The sequence below is a fragment of the Filicampus tigris genome, chromosome 11 (assembly GCF_054856515.1).
Source record: "Filicampus tigris isolate MCC_2025a chromosome 11, RoL_Ftig_1.0, whole genome shotgun sequence".
Lineage (NCBI taxonomy): Eukaryota > Metazoa > Chordata > Actinopteri > Syngnathiformes > Syngnathidae > Filicampus > Filicampus tigris.
The window spans coordinates 22,217,499-22,234,211 of record NC_141227.1 but is presented as its reverse complement, the minus strand read 5'-3'; the positions used below and the strand labels follow the sequence as shown (position 1 = coordinate 22,234,211).

Sequence of the window (16,713 nt, the reverse complement as noted above, 5' to 3'; positions counted from 1 at the left end):
ACTTGTGAAATAGGAAACCATAACAACTGGTTTACATAAAGGAAACAAAAAAATTACCGTGAAAACCTACTTTGTGTAAAAACATATCAAGAGAGAATTGCCTAAATCCCCCCCCCCCCACGCAAATCAGAGGTCAACCAGTGTCTAAAATGGATTGTGGTCAACTGACTGTATGTGGCGTTAATTTTTGGACATTGAAGTCAGAGCAATGCAGTGGGCTACTCAGACTTAAGGTAACTTGAGGACAATGGCGCAGCTAAAGCAGCAGGCGCGCCACAATCCAAATCCTTATTTACCTTTCGTATGTCAGACGGGGGGGGCTTTTAACATCAGACGCCGAGTCCTTCCTGGCTGTTTATGGAGTCCGGCTACTGTGGCGGGAGGCTAAGCAAGGTCAACATCGGCTGCAGCCACGAGACTGACCTGTTAGTCAAAAGAGGACAAATAACACAGGAGGGAGCCGGAAGAAAGTGCACTTAGCAGGTGTATTCAAGGTAGAATCAGACAGCGAAGCAAAAATCTTGACTCAGAAATGAGAATCATATACAGTAGTGCCTTGAGATATGAGTTTAATGCATTCCGTGTATATACTGAAATTTGTTGCCACTGAAATGAATGGAAATATCATAAGTCCACCCAAAAATACAAATATTTTTGTTTGTGGAAAAATGGCAAATGGTAAAGTAGCACTCGAAAATATTGCACTCCATAAAAACAGTTTGTTTGTCTTGATTTAATGCTGCAATTCAATTCATTGTGGGGCTTCTTCTGGTGTATTCAGAAAATATCCATACCCCCAATGCACAAATATGCCCACAGAGTCAACACACCCACTTGACAGATGCCGTATAGACATTCTCTGTTTATTAAAAAAAAAAAAAAAAATCCCTCAGGGTCTCTGTTCTCTGACAGTACACCAGGCATCAGCTGTGACACTGATCCACTCATGTCATTTTGTGCATATATAAATATATATATCCCTCTATAAATATCTATCTATCTCAATAGCTGTATCTATATCTGGTGTGGTGATGGTGTGTTGTCATATTTTCCGCCATTATGTTGTTAAAAAGGAGTTTTCCCCATGCCATCGAAAATGAAGCTTTGTCTTGTACTGCTCCTGTTTGGCCAGCTGAGGCCATACTTTCTCCAAACTGCACTTGCTCCCCACTGCAGAGCTGTATATGGGTCATGTAAGAGGCCTCTCGTTTGCACACAGTAAGCACCCAGAAATAGTTACGCTCACAAGGCTCAGTGCCTTTTGTGTGGTGGTCTAATAATTGCAATCAATTTGTAATTTGATATCTAAAAAGTACACTCACATAAATAACACCCAGAATATAAAATCATATACAGAAATGTAATTCAATTTCCTTCCTCTGGTGGGAACTTGGACAAATGACTTATCAGCATCTAGTCAGTCATTGTCATTGTCTCATTTTTATTTTCAGGATATTTGTGCGTCTTGGAAGTCTTAAACGTGATTTAGCAAAATGAAGGCCTTTCGTAGCCCTAAAATCCATTGTTCAAAGGTCTTAAAAATGCCCCAGACACAAACATTTGGGCTGATTTGCAATGTGGTTGCGTTTTGTTCATTTTGATCGAAGTGGCCTTTAAAATGTCCCATAAAGTCTTAAATTGGACTTTTTAAGGCCTATCTGCTTACTCTTGGGTTCTCAGTTTTAAAGTTTTTCTATAGTAAGTCCATGGGTATTTTTTGGGTTGCGCTAAAGGAAAAAGTCTCCATCCAGGTGTAGCCGGCAGTCCGATGTGTGGCCCGTGAAAGGGATATGCTCGCCCTGGTGGTGGACGTACAGAGACGCTCCTTTGTTTCCCGGCATGTCTCGCATACTTGAAGAGGCCAGATAAGCCGCAGGACCATGAAACACTGCTTTATGTTTGGCCCCTGTTACGTCCCAGAGAGGGCCGAGCGCATTCAAGAGAGAGACCTGCCGGCGAGCAGGTAATATGTCCGACTTGCTGAACCTTATTAAAGAGCCAGATACACACGAGTCCCATCCATGTAACAAAACGGAACCAAAACCAACCGTTTATAGTAAAATGAAAATATTTCAGGGCTGCAAAATATTTTTCGAGGTTGGTCAGATGCGGTAACGGTGTCATATTGAGAAAAAAAAAAAGTTTAAATAAATAACCCTAACCCAGAGGCACAGTAGCCTACATATTATTGCATAAATGTAGAAAAAAAAACGTTTCGGAAAGAAATTGATTAAAAGTAAAAATGATGGGATCTACTGTAATGTAATTTTGAGAATTTATTGTAAATCTCTCCAAAATCAAAACTCCAGACTTTATTGTGAAAAGAAATCACGTTAATGATCTATGTATTGAATATCCATCCATTCATCCATTTTTTTTAAATTCACCCGCTTATCCTCAATGTTAATCTTCCAGGCCATTCCCCCTGGCTGACGTGTGCTATAACATTTCCGGTCCTGTTTAGCTGCAGTATGTATTATTTGGTATCATTTTCTCAGCAGACACTTAAGTTGCTTGCTATTTTGCTTTTCAAAGTTGGATAGGCGCGGTCCCAGCCAGCGTTCTGTGAAAAGTGTAGTCGATCACCCAAGCGCTTAATTCCAAAGTTTCACGGACCACCATTAGCCGGTTAGCTTAGCAATTAGCATGACTTCTCCATATTTCCCTCTCAATTACTCCTCGTGATCCCTTTGTGAGAAATAATACTTGTTAGGAAGTGTGTCTTATTCGCCGTCATGGTAGCTATGATTACTGACTTAGAAGCAAAAGGAACGTAATTATTCACTTAAAAGAGGTTAAATGTGGATAGATGCAAACTCTTTTGACACAAAAGCAGGTTTGTTTCAAAACATTATTGCAAAGCATCCCTTTCTCCTGTAAATCTGTGTTAATTATACGTGATTAGATACTGTGGTGACCCTGCAGGTTTGTTACGGGAATTGGTTTTAGGAGTTCCGACTGTCTTTTAGGACATGAAAATATCTGAATGTGATTGGATGAACGAGCTGCCTAGTGCAACTAGGCGTAACGAAAAAAGTGGGTGAGTGAGCTTGTGTTTTCGAGGTGAAAGCACACAAAAGGGAGTTGCCCAAAACAAAATCGCTGTGATCAATCGATTAATGTTGACTACAAATTAGTTTTTTGAGTTGCAACAGTTTATTTTTATTAATTTTTTTCCCTTTGTGAGCCAACATTGGCGCCTATGGTTGAACAATACAAACACTAACAACGTGCCCAAAACCTTGCATGATTGATGACTAGCTGGTCATGTTCCTGACACCACTCAGTAGGCCACGCCCCTTAAATGCACATGTACAACAATGCAGCTATTGTGATGTTGTGCACGAAGGCAGTTTAACTTCAATTTCAGTCGATGAAAATGCTTTTAATTCACATTCCACAAACCCAATATTAATCAGAACACAATGTTTTAGTCTCGCGGGCAGAACGCATTATTGCAAAGAAAATTTCCCCCTTTAAGATACCACCGCGTTTTTCTTCCCATTGTATCGGAAGGGAGCAAACTGGGGTCTGGAAAGCCACAGTGGGGTAGGTGCAGTGGTGGGGTGTGTGGGTTTGACTGTTTCCTGAAATCGGATTAGCGGCTACTCTACACTTAGATGGCAGGGGCTTTAGTTTAGCCCGGTCTAAGACCACCCATCAGGTAAACGGGTTCACTCCTGTGGAGCTAAAAAGGAAAGTGAACGGTGGGTTTCAGAATGAATGAAAGGGATACGGAATGAAAGGGATATGGAAATACTATAAGGCTTTATTGATCTGATTTAATTTACTGGAAAATACTTCCAGTTTGAAAAGATTCCTGACTTGCGAAATGTACTCCGAAGCAATTTGTGAACTTCCCCTCCCCGGACCTTCGCTAAAGACCAACACGGTGCATCTCCCCCCTCCTGCCAAGATATGAAAACCGTACACTGTCATGCTGCCGCCACTGCGTCCCACAGACACCCTCCCTGAAATGATTTTTTTTTTTTTCCTTTTTTTTTTTTTTTTGGCACGGGGCTCGCAAACAGCCTCTCTCCTGTCGCCGCGAGCCAGCGAGGCTTTGTTAGGCAGGCCTTCTTGTGAGCCTCCAAGACCCCCATTATGCAGCAGGACTCAGCGGGGCAGAAAGCGCAGGAGTGTTTTTCGGCAGTCATGTGGGCACACAGGCATTATACACTCTTCAGTGGCACTGCGGATGTTTTTTTGTTTTTTTTTTTTGGAGGGGGGGTAAGTCTTGCAAACAGACAGAGTGAGGCCCGCAAAGACAGGCTGCGAGAAGAAGTTTTCATAATTGGGAGTTACATAAGTTCCCAAATCCTCACAGGAGGATTGCAAGTTTTCTTGCTTCCATTTTGGCCCATTGTGGCTGGCGAAAAGCACGGCGCGAAGGCCCCGCTGCGAAGGTGGCAAATCCTTTGACGCGGCTCAATGTGGAAAGGTTCAAGGAATACAGTCAAGTGATGTCAGGATGAGCCTCTAATTGCCTGCGTTGCTGAGTCGTGTTTTACAAATCAAACAACGTCCGTTCCGACATTCCGTGGATGTGCGTCTGTTTCACAGCTGTGGGCATATTAATCCATGAGTTGATTCATCGATCGTTGAGAATGGTGTGGATTTGATTGTTGGTTAATCGGTGTTGTATTTTTTGGAGAATAATTTATTTACGTAACTTGCCTGTAAAATTATATGAAATGAAATTTGTCGATCGGCTCATTCTACGGACCTGTCGTCCAAAACACATTTTTACAGGCAACGCTGAGGTCAGCAAAGCAATTTGTGGATGGAATTGACCTGGATGTCTATTTTACACATCAGCTAAAGTCACAGTTTGTCTCCGCCCCCACCCCCCCGAAAAAAAAAAAGGTATATTGCAGCTTTTTCAGGCCTTTTTGCAGGCCCATGTAAACGGCGATTTGTTTTTAGCCCATCCACGTTTTACAAGGTTCCTGTCACGTAAACGTACCCGTCTTGTGTTATGGAGCCTGTGTCAGAATCCACAGCCAAGACTATCAGCTGCAGCGGGCCAGGAAAAACTGGAGTTTTGACTAATCAGGGATGGACAAACTCAGGACTCGCTGCATCTCAAACATCACTGCTTCTGTCAGGGGGCCACCCCCCCCCCCCCCCCCCCCCCCCGAGTGCATAGCTGGCGGGCTGAGCAGCTCTGATCAGCGGTGTTGTGTTGTTGTTTTTTTTTCTTTTTTTTTTGCTTCTTTTTTTTTTTCTCCCCGTTTCCCAGAGCATCACACTAGGGAACACGTGTGTGTATGCGTGTGTTTGAGATGCAGGGATGCATGGTGCTAGCCCTCCCCTGAGTGGTAATGCATGAACTGTTTGCAAAACATTGTTGCCGCCGCTGTTGCCTTCTATGTTAATAAGGCGTGGATCGGGGCGGTAGTGTTACCCCGCTATGTCGCGGTTCATCGTCGACACGCCTGCGATATTATAGAATGGCGTTTTTACAGTAAGCTGCTTCAGTTGATGCCGACAAACCTTTTGGGGGGGATTTTTATTTTTTATTTTTATATAGGGCCTTTTAACAAGTCTTAGTATGTTCAATACAAAGTACGTTTTAGGGCAGCCATAATTTCTATGATCAATTGTTGATTAATCGATGAATCGGATTATTAAAACGTGCTCCAATTCCCTTTTATTCAAAAACGGGACATGATTTAAAATTGATGGTCTAAAAAATACACAAACAACAATGAATTATGATTCAGTGACTGGTTCGGTCCGTAAGCATGTCAGAAAATAGACAAAAATGTTGATCGTTGTTTTCCAAAGTAAAAGCACATGTTATGATTGCAACACAAAGGTCATCAGTGCACTTTGGAGGACTACGGGAATCCGATATTTATTTATGACAAGTTGAAATTCTTAGCATTTAGACAATTTTATTTTTTTAATAAAAAAAAAAGCCATCTAAATGACTCATCGATTAATTAAAAAGAATTGATTAATTTGATGATCGATTAGTTGTCGGTTAATAAAGTAATCTTTGCCCTTCTAATACATCGAGTATGTGTAAAATAAGAAAACATTTTGATATGATCTCGCCTATTGTGAACTTTCATCTTTTGCGCAATAAGATGGGGTCACTGTACGCATATGTACGATCATCGTAATGCACCTATATCTCGACTAAAACGTAGGCGAAATGTTTAAGGACTCAACATGACTCTCCAGGTGCTCGCAGGTCATGACGAAGCCGCAAGGATAAATGAACACAGTATGATTTTCCGTATTTTCGATTATAATAAAGGATTTGTGGCAATATTCTGCCTCTGCGTTGACACCGAAAGCCTGTACGGCCAATTATCGCGACTCTTTGTGTCTTCTATTCAGCCTTTCAAGCTGTCAAGCGACTCCATGTCACTCAGTTATGTCTTGCGGTGAGTTCACAGCCCACAAATGTATTTATGAATGCATGATTTTGTGGAGGAAAAAAAAAAAAAGGTGTACTTGCCCCTCTTGCTGTCTAATAACTGGTAACCCCAGCTGTGAGTGTGTGTGTATTTGTCTGCTTGTGTAATGCTGAGGCTCGCCGGGGCACTGAGGCGGAACTTGGCCCCAGTCAGACCGGTGCACTGAGGGCAGAGACCAAAAAAAAAAAAAAAAAAAAAAAAAAAGCCTCCAGCCGTGCTTTCCCTCTCTTTCAATCTCAACCTTCCACTGGGATTTGGAACTGGCTAGCCTCGGAGATGTAACATGTATTTATTTTGTACACAACACTCAGGGATTCTTTCTCCTTTTGTACATGTGCATAAAGTACATTTTGCTGACCATGAAGTGTCAAAGTAAGCGGGAGGGGTTTAAAAAAAAAAAAAGGAAAAAAAACCAAAAAATCAACTTTGAGGAGGATTCTTTTGGCCTCACTGTGTTATCCCCTCATCTCCTGCCGCTCACATCAAGAAGAAACCAGCATGGAGCCGGGGCCGCCGGTTAAGCGTTTTCATGCTGAATTTGAAATCAGATTACACTCACGCTCGCTCAATTGACTTAATGGATTTGAAGGGACTAGATCCCATTAATAATAGAATAAAAAGAGATGGAGGCAAGGAGCAAAAGAGGCGATTTTGCCCCTGAGGCCGCGGCCCCGCCGGTGGGACTGGAGGGCTAATCTGCCATGCAAATTAAATCCTGCCTCTATCAACTGGGCCCCTCTAATGCCCCCCATTACACACCTTTTTATTTGTTGTGATCTGATATTGCTGAGGGAACATCGGATTGATATGGGAATGATTGCTGGAGAAGATTCCATTTGCATCCCGCCTCATGCTTGCAAAGTGCTTTTTTTTTTTTTTTTTTTTCTTTCCCCCCTTGGAGGGCCGAGGGATGGGAATATTCGTCCATGTTCCTCAGATTGGGACTGACACTCCTTTTGGAAGCTATCCTCTGTGGATTTTTTTTTTTTTTTTTTTTTTTTTTTTTTTTTCTCTCTCTCCCTCCTCCCCACCCGAAATAATCCGCCAGGCCGAGTTCCAGGCAGGATTATGATGCAGTTGAGAGTGAGAGGTTTAATCAGCTAGTGTGGCAGTATTTGCACGGCAACACACAGCTTACCTTGCCTTTTTCCTCTTTTGCGGTAATGAGCTTGTACTTTGATTCATTCCTTGGAAGTCTCCCTCTCACACTGTTTCTGTTGCGCTGTCAAAAGCACCTGTAAAAACACACATATGTCACATATCCTAATCGGATTTTGCACTTAATCGTGACAGGGATTAGCGCGTGCGTACATTAGCGGCCGAGCTGTGAAACTTTCAGTGTTCTCGCCACATTTTCCCGCGGCAAAGTTCACCTTTCAGTAAGCTTGGCACATGTTTTTTTTTTTTTTTTTTTTTTTTTTTCAGGGCAGACACTTTCTCCCTGATGAGGAATTAAAGCTGAACTGAGAGGAAAGAGACGGCTTACATTAAGAACAAAAAACAAAACAAAAAATCACTTAAGGAGCTTTTAATGTTTCATGCTCAGGATTTCTCTTTGAATAATCACTGCAAATGAGTCAATGAATTTCTGGCTGGGATTGTTTGTCCGGTTGGTGGGAAAGTCTTTACTGCTACTCAGTTGTGAATTAAGGGTTTCTAAATAAAATGATATCTGATATCTAAATAAAAAAATTAAAAGATGTACCTAATATGAGCATTAAAGTGGAACTCAACCCAAACATATTTTTTTCCAAGAATGTTTTATGCAAGCCCACTAGTTGAAACACAGCATTCTGGTGAATATTGCATTTGTGGAATATGAGTTTTTAGCCATCTCAGGGGGCGGCCATATTGTCACTTCTGTCGACTGAAAATGACGTCACGGTTGCTCATGGCTCAGATGACGACCAAATCACGGGTCACCTGTTTTCCGAAGCTGAGCCGTGATTGGGCATTATCTGAGCCCTGAGCAACTATGATGTCATTTTCAGTCGACAGAAGTGACAAAATGGCCGCCCCCTGAGATGGCTAAAAAGGGGTGGATTTTGCTGCTTAATTCATACTCCACAAATGCAACATTAATCAGAATGCTGTGTTTCAACTAGTGGGCCTACATGGAACATATTCTTGAAAAAAAATGTTTGGGTTGACTTCCGCTTTAAGTCTAACGAACCAACTCTAAAGCCCCTATCCCATTGAGCGGCGAACAACTGCGAGTGTTTTCAAAGGCAGCGGATGCTGCGTTCATGTCACTTCATGGTTGTTCACTCAATGTCACAAATGTTCGCCAAGTGTTTTAGCAATTTATCTTGTAGCACGGACATTTTGAACGTGTTCAAAATTCCCTTGCCACAAGAAAAGTACACGCCAACATCTGTCGGCCGTTTGGCGAACGTTTGCGACGTTGAACGAACCCAGACTTGAACGCGCATTTTTCTACCTTCGCCAACTGTCGGAAATGTTTGCCCCTCAGTGGCATCAGTCTATACTGAACTCTGGTATTGATGTTGATTTAAAAAAAAAAAATAATAATAAAATAAAATAGAAATAGACAGTCCAGAAGGACCTGAGTCAGCTTAATCCTTAAAACAAGAAGTCGGTGGCATTACCTCCACTGCAAAACCGAAAAACCGCAGTCCATAAGGGGCGTATTGTCCCATGCACCGAACTTGAGTACCGACCCATCTACAGTTTCCAAACAATTGAGAAGCCATGATTGGAAGAAATATCTCCATTTGCTGTCCTTCCAAGCATGCAATTCAGCTGATCACTGTCGCTTTGTTTCCAATTGTTCCCAACATAGGATTAGGAACGTATTACTTTGAGCGGATGATTGCCAAGTCGCTTTTTGTACATGCGCGTCTTCCATGGACTAACTAGAACCGGTTTTCAATAGCTTTATTCTCCGTTGCACATGAAGATTGATATTTTATGACGTAGATGATGTTGTGCTACCCCCCCCCCCTTCCCGCCTACATGTTCAGCGTAGGCGGAGCTTTGTTGCCGTCCAATCGCAGCCGGGAAAACCGAGCACGCGGGTCCCCTCCGTCAAATTTTGTTGCCTCGCTGTTGGACCGACCCCCCTCTGAAAGAGAAGCCGCCTACGCAAGATAAACGCCCCCCAAAAAAAAAATGTATCCTCCGTCTTTGATGTCAACATCCTGCCAAATAAAAAAATGAATATCCACCTTTCAAACAAAGGTATGCCTGGGAGTGTGGACCTCATTTCAAGCACAATTAACTTGAAATGGAGTGCTGCAAGATCAATAGTCCCCAGTTGATCCAGAGGGAGCTGTCAGTCTATGGAAATGGCACACATATGGTAATATCCCCAGCTTAACAACAATTTAGAGGATTTACTGTTGCTGTTTTCAGACCCACATGAATAACAAACAGTGGGCCACCCCCTGGGAACCATTTTGTTTTATCCCGGCTTCAATTAATCTTTAAGGGGGAGGATACCATTCGGGGGAAGTGGCGGGGGGGGGGGAGATACAAAGAGGGCGTTTGTCGATCTGAAAAGCGATATTGCTAATTATGGATATCACAGATCGAGGATCGGCTGATGCAAATGCTATTAATGCCGTGTTCCGCCGTCACATGGACTCATTTTCTAATTGGCTCATGTTGAATTGTGTCGTGAATTTGGCCCCGGGCGCCTTTTTATACTTCGCCTCAATCCGCGAAACCTGTGGCATGAAGACGGGCGCGAAAGATGGCGAGCGGTGTAGTTGTACGCTCCAGCGTGACGCCATTGTGCCAAATTCGTCCGACGGAGCCGTCGGGGGACGGTCGGCCTGCGCGGACATCCAGCGCCCTCGTCACCCATCTGATTGAAGCCAGTTCACGATTGATTTAGCTCGACTCGCCGATTGATGAAGTCCGTCGGCATTAAGGCGCCGGCTTCTCCTTTGGACGTGCACTTTGCTGAGCTGCTATTGGAATTGACTTTTGTGTGTAGCCGTCAGCTCAAGCCAGGTGGGAAATTGAGTTACAAAGCGCAGGTATGAGATGGATTGATGGCCTCTGTGGCAGCGAAAGCGTTTGTATCTGCCGTTTGTAACTGCACGAGTCAAAGAACTGAAAATAACGGGGTACTTGGGCAGCGGAGATGCGCTTTATCCTCATATCTCAAATTCACAAGAAGTCCAGCAGGGTATTCAAAATGGGATGTGAGGACAAGCAGGGAGGACTAAGTTAGTGTTTTTAGTGTTTTTTTTTTTTTCTCCCTCCCATGACTCGGAGTCACCTAATTCCTCTTGAGATGGTCTTGTTTTCACCAAGCAGTACAGTTCAATTCTGTTCTGTACAGTTCAATAAAAAAACAGTCTGTGTTGGTGTGTGTGTCTGTTTTTTTTTTCTTTTTAATGGTTTTAATAAAAACCCCAAATTCTTTAAAAAACGCAGATAAGCATTCAATATGTTTTCCACAGAAAACGGGGAGAAATGGGTAAAAAACATCCTGGAAAAATTGGGGAAAAGTAAAAAAAAATTAAAAAAGGTCGCCTGGAGTTTTAAGTTGTAATATCACCAATCACCACTAGATGGTGGACATTTCCCAGTTGTGCTAACATTGGGCCTTATCCTTGCCTATACTACGTGAGTAGGCCTACATTTTTTTATGCCGATTTGGAATGATAAGCAGGACAAAGTACCTCAATAATATGAACATTTTTGAGTGAGTTGTATTTTGTGAAAAAAAAAAAAATGCACAAGATGAGCTCTTGCGCTTAATGGTTGTTTTCGTCCCTAGATAAGCGTTTTTATACAAGAGACTCCTTTGCATTGGAAATGGAATTTACAATATGTGGTTATTTTATTTCCTTCAAAGTTTTTGTCGTCAGATTAGTATTCACGAATTTTGTCCGTATTTAAAAGAGCATTTTAATCATACAACTGGTTAGGAAATGTGGTGGTGCTACAGCATGCGCCCCCCACCCAGCATTTAAGTTCCTGCCTAAGGGTATTTGAGAAATAGTACAGTCCTATTAAACTCTTTTGGAAATGTGTAATTACATCTCCCTGCCCCCTTTTGCTTCTCATCCAGAACTGCGAAATATAAGTTTGGACACGACGAAAGCTCAGGGAATTCTCAGTCCTGTATCTCAGCGAGTGTGGTAAACCAAATCTAAATTGCCACAATCATTTCGACCCATGTACTTGATGAACAAGAGGTGATGTTGGTAAAGAAATGAATAAATGGGGGGTGGGGGGGGGTGGTCCTGTAGTGCAGCGCTGGGCCTGCCTTTATCATGTAAATAAGGCGACTGGGACTGCGCTTGGAGCGCAATTCCCCAGCCGCCGTTTGGACCGACTACAACTTTCCTGCGCTTTGAGGCCACAATGAGAAATGTATTTGGAGCCCTCAGTTTTAATTTACTCAGACTGGCAGCAAAGCGGCACCGGGGACCTCATCTCATGACTGCTGCGATGGCCCTGGCGGTGGGGGGGGGGGCTGAGCGTTTTAAATGCTTCCACAGCCCCATCGCGGCGCTCGTGTGCATGTGCCTGCATTCCAGCTCACCGGGGCTCTTGCGCAGTAACACCTCTCTGCTTTCCCCGTTGAGGAAAAAGGCCTCTGGCACAGCTGTAACATGTGATTCGTTACAATCAGAAACGGCGCTTCCGTTTGCTTATTATGTCTTTAAAAAAAAATAAAATAAAAAAAAAAAAGAATCCTCAGTGTCCCAAAGTGCAAAGGGAGGGGAAAGAATCCACGAAAGAGGCGCTGCCTTGAAATTGACAGCTGTTATTGTGCTGTGCCATCTGGTACATTTGTCAGGGAACAGAAAAGGGTTAATATTCTATGATGTGTGGAAGCGGTGGCACAGCCAGAGCGAGATGCAAGCGTGCCAGGAGCCTGTGCACCCGCTTGAGAGACGCCCACAGCATTAGCATGGCACCATAGCAGCCAACGTGGCTAATTTAATGGGTCAAAACAGTTGGGAGGGTGCCAGAAGCCACAGCAGCAGAATTCTCAACACTGCACCACAAAAAAAAAAGGAAGAAAAGAGAGAGAGGGGGAAAAAAAAAAAAAAAGGCATTTCCAGCTTTGCTTGCCACTGTGCAGTTTTTCATAATCACAGACAACATGGCAATTCTGCAGTCTTACTTTTCCCTTTAGAAAATCCTCCACTTGGGAAATCTTTTTTTTTTTTTTCTTTCTTTCTTTCTTTCTTTCTTTCTTTTCATAGCTTGCTGGTCTGTTTGTGAAGTGTGTGTTTGGCTGTGTTGGAGTCTCCCCCGCAGAACTGTCATTATTCATTGACCACAGATGTAAATGGGTCCAAACAATGGGACCGCACGTGCTGTGGGCATAGCGATCGCCCCTGGAGAGGACAAGGTCTGCTGAAAGTAATAGGCCTCCTGTGGCTTAAATAAGCAATGGCAAAATAAGCCTAAGTGTCCCCCGATCGCGCGGCAGACAAGCCAGGCCCAAGATTCTGAACAGCAGGTAGTTAGTGTTGGAATTGCTGGAGTCAGCCACATCAAAACACATCAAAGTGCATTGGAGTGTGTGCACTAGATTGCGCTCTACTGTTTTGGACCCACATTTTTTTATTATTATTATTATTATTATTATTAGGGGTGGGAATGATAATCGTTTTTTTCATTAAAAAGATTCTGAATCGATTCGTAGGTATTAATCATCGATTTAAAGTTTCAAGTATAAGAACTGAAAGCATGGGCAAGTGATTGCGTTTGTACGTCAGATGTCTGTGCTAGGCTAAGCTAACGCGTGACAAGATGGCGGAACAAGCAAAACCTCGTACGAGCACAGCCAAGTCAAAGTGTGAAGTATAAATCATTGCTCTTGAGTTTTTTTGTTTTTAAAAAGGTACCAGTTTTTTGCATGGACTATAAATGTATGCCAATGTAGTGATGCATTAGAATCGAATTGAATCATAGGCCTCTGAATCAGTATTGAATCAAATCGTGGCCCTTCGAATCGGATGGAATCGTGAAGTACCCACAAATTCCCACTCCTTATTATGATTTTATTTATCACTTTTGAATGACTATAGAAATTGTAGCAGAAGCCAGGTTCCAAGTCATCATTTTTAGCTTTTGCAACTTGTTTTAATGAGCGGCCAATGAGGCCCATTCTATTTTATTCAATGTTGTTACTGTGTGTTTTCATCAAGTTTTTTTTCTTGGTGTGTTTGTGGTGCTGCAACGCACTGTTGTGAGTTACAAAGATTTGCGTACGAGAAAATATGGTGGATCTAACTTTTTTTTTTTTTTGAAGGACGAGGAAAGAATGCATGGAAATTGAAACAATGCCCATTTGAGCTAATACCCCATATGGGCTCATATGCCCCAAACCGTCACATTGGGGGGGAACAAAGCTGACAAATATGGCTGTAAATATGCTCCTTGGCTTGAGGACACATGCCTTTGTCATTCTGGAAGCTGGTAAACAGAATGGCCCAGCATTTAAAGAGACCGGCAGGGGGTAAATTAGTGCTCCGAGATGAATTATCATACAATTAAGGATGTTTAGAAAACGCCCCAAATGAAATATGGAAGCAAGACCTTTTACTTTCCTCAGAATTTCTCACGGACGGCGCTCTGCCCATTTCCATTACTGGTCATTTTGGATGACATTTATGCCGGCTTTTTACCCAGCAAAGCGGCTCCATCTTGGTGCCGTGTGAGCCAGCTTGTGTGTGGCGGTCGGTCACCGTGTTGTGAGTTGTGTGGCGCGATGAGCCGGCTGAGGTGGTCAATAATCTATTATAGCGCACACTCCCTCAGCAGAGTGACAAATGTCCGTCAGAGGAATAGACCCTCAGAGGTTACAACTGTGCCACTGACCTCAGACACCCCGACGGCTGCTGCTGCCGCTGCCGCTGCATGCCAAACATGGCGGCGGGGGTTTGTTGTTGTTTTTTTTTTTTCCTGGCCGTCCGGTCTTTATCGAAACATGCAGATTTGCAAAAGTTAAATGACCTTTCCAAGCGCTCGCGATCTTGTATTGGCTGCCCCCCCCGCATCCATGTTATGGTAATAGGAGTGGACATTTACCATTTAAAAGTCAAATCAATAGCGAATTAGATTTTTTTAGCAATGCAAGCTACACTCGGAATCACCGGTAATTAATCTTGACAGAGTCTGGTTACACTGTTCTCGTGTCACTTTGCCCCAGGACACAAAAACTGCTTGGAGCTACCGACTGCCTGTAATTGTAATGATTCGAATGCATATGAGTTATTTTATTATCAGTGGATTTTACTGTCCATTTATGCATCTCGGGCGGGATCCTCGCATCTTCAAAACTACTACTTTTCACCCAAAAAAAAAAAAAAAAAGTATTCTCAAGCATGTTCAATCTTGAGGAGACATAATGTAACGGAAGAGACTTTTGACAACACTTTTTTTTTTCTCAGGCTATTTTCAGCACTTTACATTGATATCATATACTTTATACAGTATTGATATCATGGTATTGCAGTTCCGGCTTTAAAATTGGGTATTTGGGTATATTTTTTCCGATTGAACTCACTAAATTAGCAAATGTAAGAAGACATTGAGCCACTGAATTTGTCTAAATAAAATCAGAATGTAGTACAACAGTTCCTCAGAAAATGAGCGTCTCCTCCTCTGCTCTTCTCTGCTTTGTGAAGTAAATGCTAGTTAGCAAGTTAGCTAGTTATTTTTACCAGTTGGAGACCCACCAACCCTCATAGCTGATTGCGTATGTTCATTTCAAGGGAATATATTGCGATAACAAAACGTTACCTTGAATTTGTCAAAGAGGGATTTGGCGGCGCCCCCGTAAATGATGATGATCGCATCGCCTCCGGTAGCGGCCACTTCTTTCCAAGTTGGCTGTCATCCAAATTTCATTTCCAAATGCAAACCGTTCAGCTACTCAAGGCCCACCTCTTAGGGGACCGCCGTTGCGAAACGATGACCGAGCGCAAAGACGCCACACTGCTCGCCTCTGCCACGTAACTTGTTGATCAAGTGGAAATTAAGTGCGCCTGAATGACATGCCACGGCAAGAATGTGTACGCTTGCCTTTTTAATAGACTTACAACTGATTTGACCTCTAAAGCCGGTGAAGCCTCCCTTGGGATGGCCTCGGGCAAAGACACATGCGCGCACACACACACACACACGCGCTCACAAATGCATGCAAAGCGACACGGGGGAATTTGCGCCACAGTATTAAGCGTACATGGTAGTGAGGGAAAAGGGGCGACAATGGCGGAACCTCTTAAGTTGAACGCCCCCGGAAGTCGTCTGTCTGTTTGTCTGTCCGCCTATAATCAATAAACTATGCAAGGTCCACGGAAATGTGAGTCCCAGCGACTCCCTCATTCCAATTACAAGGAGTGAGTACGTGTGCTTTATTTTTATTACACAGGGGTTAACTTTTAAACACTTGTATGACAGTTCAGAAGGTTAAAAAGAATAATGCACGTCGACTGGACTCGTTTCCCTGGTATCCTCATTGGACAAGTACTTTTATTTCTTTTTTGTAGGTTATTGGACAGCAGGGTAACCGCAGTACCATCGTTGCTCCAACCCTGGAGTGCTGGCTTGTGACTTGATAAATGTATAAAGGCTTTAAGATGGCAACAGTTTGACCAAAGATTGTAATGATTCGATTTCGACCCATATTTGATCTTAGAGGTTCTTACAAGAAATAAAGAGAGGGGAAAAAAAAAAAAAAAAAGCAGTTGTCTGTGTAGAGGTTTTGGCGAAAAGTGCAAATCGCTAAGACATAAAAAAATAGGTAGACAAAAGGGACGGTCGGATTAAGGACGAGAAGACTTTTGAATGAGCTCACTCTGCCGATGCATGGGCCGCGGCGACAAAGCCCGATTAGGCCGTCTCAGGGAGGGAGTGCGAACAATGCGGGCCGCTTCCCCTTCACAACAACGGACCTTCCTGTCTGACCCGCTAACCTCTTGTCAGCGACAATATGCGTCACGTGGCACGACGACGCCCTGACAGGCACATCCCTACCTTGCTTCGTCCATTTGCGGCAACCCCCCACCCCCACTCCCTCCCTCGCTTCCCTCAAGTCACGCGACACTTCGACCTTGTCAGCTCAAAAGCTTCGAGTCTTGGTTTTTGTACAGCAGGTGACTATTTACATTTTGGGAGTTTTTTTTTGGCTTTGAATCGGTTTATATGTACACCGTCGTACCTTCAACTTTTCATCCATTTCAGCCACCCAAAAAAAAATTATTGCGAAAAAACAATAGTACACTATCTTATAATCATACAAAGCAGTGATCACATCTTTGTCCTTGCTAGCAAATAAAGC

General features: G+C 43.1%; 2 long non-coding RNA genes across 5 annotated transcripts in view; one reads left to right on the top strand and one right to left on the bottom strand.

Moving 5' to 3' along the window:
- The window catches only part of LOC147140163 (uncharacterized), a 97,818-nt gene that overhangs the window by 16,508 nt on the left and 64,597 nt on the right, over nucleotides 1-16,713 (top strand). Inside the window, exon 3 of one of the 4 annotated variants that reach the window (XR_015088562.1) lies at nucleotides 9,416-9,632. The exons of 2 other annotated variants lie outside the window; for them this stretch is intronic. This is a non-coding gene — a long non-coding RNA (uncharacterized LOC147140163). Of the gene's footprint in view, nucleotides 1-9,415; nucleotides 9,633-16,713 lie in introns of those variants that run through there. One more of the 4 variants, XR_015088560.1, reaches the window with a different exon arrangement.
- LOC147140165 (uncharacterized) lies at nucleotides 316-15,314 on the bottom strand. The gene is made up of 3 exons (XR_015088564.1): nucleotides 15,174-15,314; nucleotides 7,570-7,666; nucleotides 316-423 (listed from the first exon to the last, which is right to left on the bottom strand). It is a non-coding gene; the product is annotated as an uncharacterized LOC147140165 (long non-coding RNA).